Source organism: Vanacampus margaritifer, chromosome 10 (assembly GCF_051991255.1).
Source record: "Vanacampus margaritifer isolate UIUO_Vmar chromosome 10, RoL_Vmar_1.0, whole genome shotgun sequence".
Taxonomy (NCBI): Eukaryota; Metazoa; Chordata; class Actinopteri; order Syngnathiformes; family Syngnathidae; genus Vanacampus; species Vanacampus margaritifer.
Genome location: NC_135441.1, coordinates 12,897,878 through 12,907,924, shown reverse-complemented (window position 1 = coordinate 12,907,924; position 10,047 = coordinate 12,897,878). Strand labels below are relative to the sequence as shown.

Here is a 10,047-nt window from a genome sequence, read left to right as displayed (position 1 = left end):
TCCTTATCATGTATGCAAATGATAAATTGGTAAAAAAATTATCAAAAAGTTCCAGTCTATTGATCATCTATATTAATCAATAATCACTGTAGCATATTAGTATTGTACACGCATAAAACACACACACACTGCCAGTTTTACACTTAACCTAATTATGCATATATAAAATACACATACGCATGCATAAAACCCACCCACTGTATTTGTATATTTTAATATCTGTATTCTTGTGTAGGAACACATTTTTACGTTGAATTTTTTTGTCACAGATTGCACAAGTGACAGAATTAAGACTTAATTTCCCTGATCCGATGGCTTCACGAGATGGAGTGCTGTCGTTAGCTCCCTCGCGAGACCCTCGGCCCTCGCCGCAGAGCTAGCGTAAGCCTCGCTAAGTCACTTTTAGCTCCGCTGCTCACGCTGCGAGAAAGCGCGTTAATCTGGCCTTTTCGCGGCACGACTAAGTCGTCCGCGTTCTGCCGTCCGCCGTTAACTCCGCAGACGTGGCGGCGGCCATTTGGAGGGTTTGGGTGGTTACTGTTCCTCTCTCTGCTGGCTTTGCGGAGATCATTCAAAACACACAAACGTACACACAAAACATATATACACATGCAAACACACACACATGCACAACACACAAACACAAAAATAAACAAATGCACAGAAAAAATGACTGATCAATTCACACACACACAACCTTAAACACACCAACACAAACATAACAAAAACAAATAAAAACACAAAAATACATGAACACAAAAAATTCACACAAACACACAAAAGCACACACACATAAATATGTACACACACAAAAAATTCACACACACACACACACACAAAAGACACTCTGTCGCGTGTCACAGCGAGTTTTGCGCTTAACATGCGTGCACGGCTATTTCTGTTGACAAGACTTTTCCCTCACTGCAATCGGAGCGTGAAATGAGATGAAAATGAAGCGAAGCCTGCTGGATGTAACACAACGTCAAATCCGCCATGAGAAGAGACATTTGTATCATAAAAGACAACAGCTCCTTGCATGGCTTGCTATTGTGTCCAATCACAGGCCTGAAGAAAAGGAATTTCAAGAAAAAAAAGAGACAATGGTAAACGGAGGTAAAGGGGAATCACAAAACAAAAGATACAAATAAGTAAAATGAGGTAGGTCCATTTACTTTTCATGTGTGTGGTAGCTATTTAAGTAGTTAGGAGGTAGTTCAGTGAGTAAAACCCACCAATTTGCCAGCTTCTGAGGCAGGGCAGCGGCTGTATGAAAAGGCATAGCGGAAAGCCGGGACCGGCGTATGTTGAAAGCAATTATTGCTGATGTAATTTTCAGAAAGGCAGCAGTTATAAAACTGTGTGAAATGGGCGAATTATTTCACTATGCTGTAAAAAAATAAAAAAGCGGTTTATCAGCGGGTGACCAGTCCTGCTCAGCGTCACACGGTGCGAATGCGGACAGGCGCTGATAAGCTCCGCCTACCGTGACAACAAACGTCGCGATAAGCTTTCGAGCGTTACGCTTCCCGACGACAGCTTTTCACCGACAACCTGATAAGCACGCGCAACACACGCTGGGCCCTGTGTGCGCAAACAGCGGCATTCGGAACGCGTTGCATGTCCTGAAGTAAGGTACGAAGATTATCAAGACCTTTCTGTTTGTCTCATTGCTGCCGTTGGGAATTTGGATGATGAAAAATGATGACAAACATTAGCTTCTTACAAAAGGTAATAAAGTTGTGAAGAGGACACTTGTACTCCCTTCTTCCTATTCAATTTATAAACACTACCTACCTCCTACCAACTGACTTTTGTAGCTCAGTTAATCTTAAACTCGTGCATTCAAGACCCACATCAGGCGGTTGTAGCTTTATGTCTTTTTTGTCTGAAATGAGGCATATTCTAGACTCCATACCAGATTTTAAAACACAGTACAGTTGCCTAATTGGCCCGCTTAGCTTAGTCGGTAGAGCATGAGACTCTTAATAGCAGGGTCTTGGGTTCGACCCCCACATTGAGTTGTAGTTTGGTTCGGTGGATTTTTTCTGAAATGTTTGCCGTATTCTAGACTCCATACCAGATTTCAAAACAAGCTTCTGAAGCTAAGCCCAGTTAGCTCAGTCAGTGAAGCATGCGACTCTTAATCTCAGGGTCATGGGTTCGAGCCCCACATTGGGTGGTAGTTTCTTAGATGGGATGTTTTGTCTGAAATGTTAGGCATATTCTAGCCATTTCATACCAGACTTTTGGGTTCAAGGCCAGATTAGGCAGTAATTTGGTCCGTGGGATGTTTTGTCTGAAACGTTGACCTAAGTGTTTTCTAGACTCGATACCAGATCTAAACAGTATCATAGACTCCATTCTAGATTTATAAACAAACTTGTACTGAAGAAGCCCATTTAGCTCAGTTGGTAGAGCATGAGACTCTTAATCTCAGTGTCGTGGGTTCAAGCCCCATATTGGGCGGTAATTTCTTACAAGGGATGTTTTGTCTGGTTAAACTAGATGTATTCTAGACTACATACCAGATTTATAAAGAAGTTTCAGAAGAGCCCAATTTACACTGACTGCTGAACGGACGCCGTGCATTTTTCGTAAGGCCGCAGCAAGGAATAAAAAGCATTCGAGTCTGCGTGTCTAGAGCAGACTAGAGCCATTGTCCATAAATTGAGAAAAAATGGAACAGTGGTGAACTTGAATTAAAGCAATTCTGGATGGAATAGTGGACTAAAATATCTCGAGATTTGAAAGACTGACTGCAAAAACTTGATATCCGTGGTTACTATTGAGGGAGGCCCATCTAATGATTAGGTTTAGGGGGCAAAAGTACACTGTTGAGTAAAAAATAAATAAATAAATTCAATTGTATTGTAACTAATTAGATAGGAAAACTACTTTCAGTATCAATTGACTACAATAATGTCATTCTAGATGTCACATCCACTTGTCTCTTCCTAAACAGGCAACTAATCCACACAAAGTATCCTACATTACTTTGTAGTGCCTTGGCCCAAAAATGTTCTTATCTGCGAGGTGTGCAGAATACAGTCCGAGGACATCCTGCCTTATCTGAGCACTTGTCAAGACACTCATGTGTGCGGTGCTGGGGGACGACTCCTCACCTCGAGTAGACTGGACATTGTCAGGTGGGGGTGGGGGGTGGGGGGCAGTCAGGAATGTTGTTGCGGTGGTCTTATCAGTCGTTAAAGCGTCTCTGGACTCCATGGGTGAATTCTCAGATGCTACGTTTCGGTGCTACGTCTCCCCTCGAACCCCCTTCCAGTTTGGCAGATTTAAAGCTATTGTGCAATGCATTAAGTGACTCTTGAGTGTCACTGAGGGCTGATTTATTTGCCCTCTCAACCTCTTCACCGCCTCCCTTGGACAACATTCTGATGCTCAACATAAGGTTTACTTATACAATCACAGCAAAGCCCAGTGACGAAATTAGGTGTTAACCTGGGATACATAGTGCCCCCCCCCCCCCCCACACACACACACACAAAAAGTTCCAGAGCACTATAAGGTCATGCTGGCAAACACTTGACTTTGTGAAGTTCTGCAGCTTCTAGTCAATCAGTGTTTGGGATTCAAATGTGGGTTGTGATGTCATTATATAAACTTTGACAAGTAAGTTCAAATCAGTTCTGCATGAGTGTTTTTGAAACCAATAACAGGAGTCCTAAAGGGATTTAATTGGATTTTTGTTCTGAAGAAGTAATTTTATGGAAATATGCAAACATCCCCATTGTGGGACTAAGAAACTTTATCTTAAAGGTTGTCTTATTTTAAGGACGACTAGCCACTAAAAAAAAAAGGCCAACGAATGTAATTTCAGGAAAATACACAACAAAAATTAATGAAATGGAGAACTGACCGTGACAAAAATGTTCAAATTGTTAAATCAATGTAATACTTGACGGTATGATTTTTACCACAAATATGGACAATATAGATCAGTTTCTACATGCAGACTAAGATTAATTACAATAGAGGCAAGGGTTTTCAGGTTGTCAGGTGTATGTCAAAGCAATAGGTGGCGCTATAATTCATAACCTTTAAGCCATTTCAGCCAATCACAAGCATGGAGAATGTCATTTCTAGAAAAAAAAACACATGGACAATAATGGCAAATAAAATAAATATAGGAATAATACAGTACGGGCCAAAAGTTTGGACGCACCTCATGCAATGCATTTTCTTTATTTTCATGACTATTTACATGGTAGATTCTCACTGAAGGCATCAAAACTATGAATGAACACGTGGAGTTATGAACTTAGGAACATTTTTGCCCTGTACTGTATGTGTAAACAGACACTTGAAATAAATGGTCAAATTGTTAGCTCACTCTCAGGCTCTCAAGTGCATTTTAATAACTATAACTTGTAACTAAACGATCAGACGCTTGAAGAAAGTCATTTCAGGAAATGAAACAATAGCAACAATGGCAAAGGGGAAAAAAGAAAAGAAACATACAGCCAAACTTTTAGTGACTCGAAGAAAGAAAGTTGTCAAACTGTTAACTCAATTTAATGCTTATCTACTACAAAAAATACTGTAAGCTCATGAAACAGAAGTGGAAAAAAAACACACTTTACTATCCACAAGTTGTTATTTTGTCGTTTGAAATTTGCAGGGAACCTTGGACAAAGCTGCACTTAATTCAGTGTTGACAGGATCAGAACATTGTGAAATTCTGCCTGGACCCAAAAGCAATGAGTAGAAACCAAAGCGAACCAAGCAAGAACAGTAAACCGTTGCCTATTCGTGAACTGAAGATGAAGAGTTGGTTGTGATACATGCATTTAAAAATGGTAGTAGGTATGGAACAAAAACATCCCAAATTGGCTGATGGGAAAGCAGTCATTTGTACTTTTATGCATTGTGAAGTGGCAACATTATATTTGCTTTTCTGGTGCATTTTTAGAAATTAAATAGTTTGGAAGGCATTTATTTTTAAGAGTAAAAGTAAGATATATTTCTCACCGATTTTAGCTAACCGTGGGGGTTCACCACATTTTTATTTCAAACAATATAAACTTTTATGGGACACGACAAATTGTTGACAAGCTGAAGCACGATGCATTTGATCAGTGAAACTTGTGCAAAACAACAGCGGTTGAAAATGGGAGAAAGTTGTGTGAAACTTTCACAAACTTGCACATAATTCGAGGAAGATGTGTCAAATTGGCGCCAAGTGATCGCCACGTCGCAAAAATCCTGCAGGGATGGAATGGGATGAGTGAAAACCAAAGCTAACCAACCAAGTAATTGGTAGTTGATCAATTGTGGCGAGACTTGAGACTTTCTTTTGGCCAGACTGAAAAGTTGTTTTCTCGCAAACAAGCGCCGCCGGATTTTCTCTCAGCTGTGATGTTGCCACTACTTTCCCTCCTCTGGGTCATCTCTCATCCCATAATCCTTCACTCTCCCTCCTCATTCCCTCCTCCTGTGAGTGAAGGATGAAATTAGTCCCTAAGTCGCTGACTTGTTGCCCGGCTTAGATTAGCAGTCGGAGTCGCTGACCCCTCAGAAAGGTGGTCTTCGGGAGGTCAAGGAAGCTCCCATGCTCCCCATCTAAGGACTGACGCTGTGTTGTTGTCGGGTTACCATGGCCATGGCGGTGAGCGCTCGACAAACCCCTGAGTAAACCCCACAGATCGCACTGAGCAGATTGACGTGTAGACTCAATCTGGCCTCTTCCTTAAAGTCGTCACCATCGGAATTAAAACGGAAAATGTGTTTATTTCTCTTTCTCCTCCACAAACAAATATTTTATTTTATTTCTTCTTTTTTCACGTAAAGTTGTTGAAAGTAGTCATGATTGTGCGGCAACAAAAGGGCTTAACATGGCTTAGCGAGGAAAGTTTTTAATTGAAGTCCTGCTGAGCTGAAGAGGCGATGATAAAAGTGTTACATGCCACAGTGGGAACAAGGTTTGAGGTGCCGCAAAAAAAAAAAAAAAAAAAAAAATTCTAACACTCTTGCTAAGTTTATTCTCTTGGCACACCAATAATGCTCGATGGTTATTTGGAACCCAGTAATTAAAAAACAAAAACAAAAAAAAACATAGTAATTAAAAAATATATATATAATTTTAAAATATATATAATTAAAAGAAGAAAAAAAATGCTTCAGCCACTTTTGCATCAACAAGGAGCTCCTGGTGCGATTTGGGGAACACTAGCTCACCTCACTTTTGGCCAGCACAGGTTAACAAGGAGTTACAATAAGATTTCTGAAAATCCACACTTTTTTTCGCTCACTACACCTGTGCAATATGAATGAAGTGCTGCATCCATGAGTGAAAATACAATCCATGCATTTTTTGGGCGCTTGTTATTTTCGCACTGGGGGGCACATTTGTTAGGGGCAAAACTGCTAACAATAAATAAATTACAAAATTCTCCCCTTAACTGCACTCCTCTCTTATGCTTGGAAATGGTTCTTCCTGGACCCTCTGCTCTAGAATATTAGTGTGTTTATTTATGCTGCAGGACTAGACGAGATGCCTTAATGAGTATTTTACTAAGTGCTGGTCTGTCACATGATGCATCCATCAGCTAACACGGGTATGTATCGCAGGGACTTTTTTCTTAAACAAAGAACCACCTAGCTGACCTTGGGAGACAGAACATGTAAACACGTGCACCAACGCGCATGTTACGCACACGTCCTAATGGCTGCCGCACGTAGATTAATGGCGGTCAAGAATGTGAGTCAAATGAACGCTTGATTAGCGTCAGGGTGAAGGAACGCTAAATTGGACATGCATTCACTTGGCATACAATAGTTTTGGGGGAAATTGACTAATATATGATCTTGTATGATCTTTCATTTTAACCATAATTTAAATTAAAGCTGCAAATATGGATGAACGGGCTCTCACACCACTTTCTTCAAGGCAATTCCTCAAAATGATCAGCAAACTTATTCTCTGTCCACATAAACCACTTTATGTTCAATTTCAAGCATGAACTTCAGACTTTTTGGTGCACTTTGTTATGATAAATATGGCCACACAATTTCTTGTCAAATGTTGGAACTGCTGTCAGAGGATTTTTTTTTTTTTAATAATTTCCACTGGGTAATACGGAGTGAGTTATGGGTGGTCATGTTCGTTAAAATACATTTACACCAGGATACACGTGCTTCCAAAAATGGTTGCTTTTTCAGCTATGTTGAGGCCTCTATAAAAGGTGAGTTAATTGCTTTAGAAGGCCAATCAGAATCTGGAACAAAATCATAGCCAGAAAATGCACAAGTACAACAATGACCAAATGAGCAAAAGGAGACTTGCTAAGGGGACTCTTGAACATTACAATTGAATATAAATGTGGCTTTAAAATGTATACAGTGGGTGCAAAATACATTTTAAATAAATTACCAAAGTTTGTGTAACTTTCTATGCTGATCTCAAAGACTGGCAATAAATACTCTTAACTATCAACCCTGTTTGCATGAGCTCACAGTTTCCCCATAAGGCGACCGACAATAACAGTGGAAAAGCGAGCATTTGATGATGAATTCAACCAAAGTGTTGGACGCTACATTTGCATTTTATGTTCTGCTATAAGAAACGCAATCAAAGCATACTAATTCCACAGATTATTTGTCATCTGGTGTGAAAAGGGTCGCCCGATCCACCTCTGGTCTGAGCGATGAGCTGTGCAAAAGTGAGCTGAGCCTCAGCCGTGACTGAGTGGGTGCTACGAGGCCCGGCTGCTAAGCGGCGAAGGTTAACAAAATCGCGGCGTACGTAATTTACGAGCGGACGCGGGCTCTCGTCATTTCACACAATGTCAAAGGCGTCACACTCTGTAAACTGGAAAGACAGCTGCATCGGTTGAGAACCACCGCAGCCGTCTTTCAACTGAGCAATGCACACTATAATACAATACACAGTAGACATATTCAGATTTTTTTGTACGTAGAATGTTAGCAACTACCGTGCAGCTAATCTGACTAGCGGATGCCACAGTTGTCAAGACGTTTTTGGCAGCATGTCGAACTTAATAACTCATCTGAAACGAAATTGAAACATCTCCCAGGCAATTCAGATCACTTCTCATTGGTGTTCTATAGCATAATAATTACTGTTGTCATAATTGTTACTGTTGCACTTGTCCGCTTATTTCTTTAAAAGAAGACAAACCATGATGATAAAAAGTCTTTCATATATTATATGAGAAAAAAATGCACATTTTATAGCATACATGACTGTTGCACTTTCCTAAAAGAAAATATTTCAGTTGTTGTTTATTGTCCAATTTAGATTCCCCCCCCCCCCCCCCACCACAAATTTAAGCAATTGCCTGTCATTGCCTAAAAAAAGACTATTGGTGTTGCACTTCCTGAAAAAGAAAATATTCAAGCAGTTTCATTTTAGAATTTGTTTATATGAGAATTTTACATTTATTGGAGCGTTTCTGCTGGGGAAAAAAAGTAAAGCACTTTTAAGATTTGTATTTTCTTTTATTGCATTAGTGGACAGAACGCTAAACTTAAAACCAAAACTTGTACTGTACGGTGATTTCTGATTTCTTGTTACAGGATAGAAAACCTTTGGCAACCACAATTACTGAATTACTTTCCTACCATTTCCTGTTACTTTGACATGGCAGCCAAGCTCCATTTGGAACAATATGCTCACAAACACCAAATGTTACTTAACTTGGAAGATGTGACGAGCCGCTTTCAATCAATCTCATTGATCATCAGTACTAGTCTTACAGTCGTCATCATCTTTCCCCCAAAAATATTTGCCTTTTGTGGTGGGAGTTATGCTGCCAACTAGTGGTTTGGCATGCAAACAACCGCGTTGACGGCTGCCCTTGCTAAATCCTGTAAATCAATTACAGAGATACTTAAAGATTTTTTTTATTTTAGAAGTCAAGCCGAGGCATGTTGCGATGACTCCTGTGGGATCCATTTGTGTCACCCGATTGCACATTATCACTCTCTACGTTAAAATGTGGCCAGGTCGAATCATTAGGACATTTTTGGCCATTATTTGGCTGTATCTGAGAACTCTCTTGGTCTGAGATTGCCTCTTTTCATGCTTAGTGATAGTCTGAGTGAGACGTTTGTCTCTAGTGTACAGTGTATTAGGTTCTCGCAGCATGTGGTTTTCATTTGAAGCTGCTCTTTATGTTATTCTATGCATTATCAAACACTCTGACCGGTTCCCATTCTCAATGCATACAACGTTGCGGTGCATTTCCGTCTTGCCAGCTGTTGGGAGAAGCGGGGGAGACGCTTAGCCTGATGGCTCCACCCTGAGCTTAGCACCATCCATCTCCATCATTTCCCCCCTTCACTGTCGCCAGTCAACCCCCACACATGTTGAATGCCGCCCTCCTTGGGATGTAAGGAGCATATGTCGTCATGCTAACATACTGTAGATCCATGGCCAACCCTGAGTTGAGGTCAAGTGATTTATGCACAGGAGGAGCACACGCGTCCCACCATGAAAACCTGTTACTGTACTCGCACGGCTCGTAATGGGCGTTCTTGTTTAAAGACCGGGGCAATGGGGGTCAAAGTGCGGCTGGAGGTCAGGTGTTGAGGAGGTGCAGAGTCTGAGGGAATGGGCGCCAGGCAAAGTAGTTCCCCTTTTATGGCGTAGCCTCATGCTGCAATCGTTACCTCCTTCCAAGAGCAAAAGCATGAGGGCAAGAGATACTGTTTTGATCGTCAAACATGTATTGGTTTATTTAGTAGTTGTTTTGCTTGGTAGGAAGATTGTGTGAAATCCAACAACTGATTTACATGAAACATTTGTAGCATTCAAGTAAAGGGTTAGGGTTAAGTTTAGTAAACAATGGTTATGGTTTCTATCAGTGTTTCTCAACCCTGGTCCTCGGAACGCACTACCCAACCTGTTTTCCTTGTCTCTCTGTTTCCAATGCAGGTGATTCCAATGACAGCTCATTAGCAAGCTCTGGAGAAGCCTGATAACGATCCTCAGCTACGTTGGAATCCGGAGACATGGAAAAGTGTGCCCCGAGGACCAGGGTTGAGAAACACTGGTTTAAATTATCG

The 10,047-nt window shown here is 40.9% G+C and overlaps 1 non-coding gene across 1 annotated transcript; it reads left to right on the top strand.

Annotated features, from left to right (window-relative positions):
• Positions 1 to 2,393: 2,393 nt before the first annotated feature.
• On the top strand, positions 2,394 to 2,466 carry trnak-cuu (transfer RNA lysine (anticodon CUU)). Its single transcript has one exon. It is a non-coding gene; the product is annotated as a tRNA-Lys (tRNA).
• Positions 2,467 to 10,047: the final 7,581 nt, after the last annotated feature.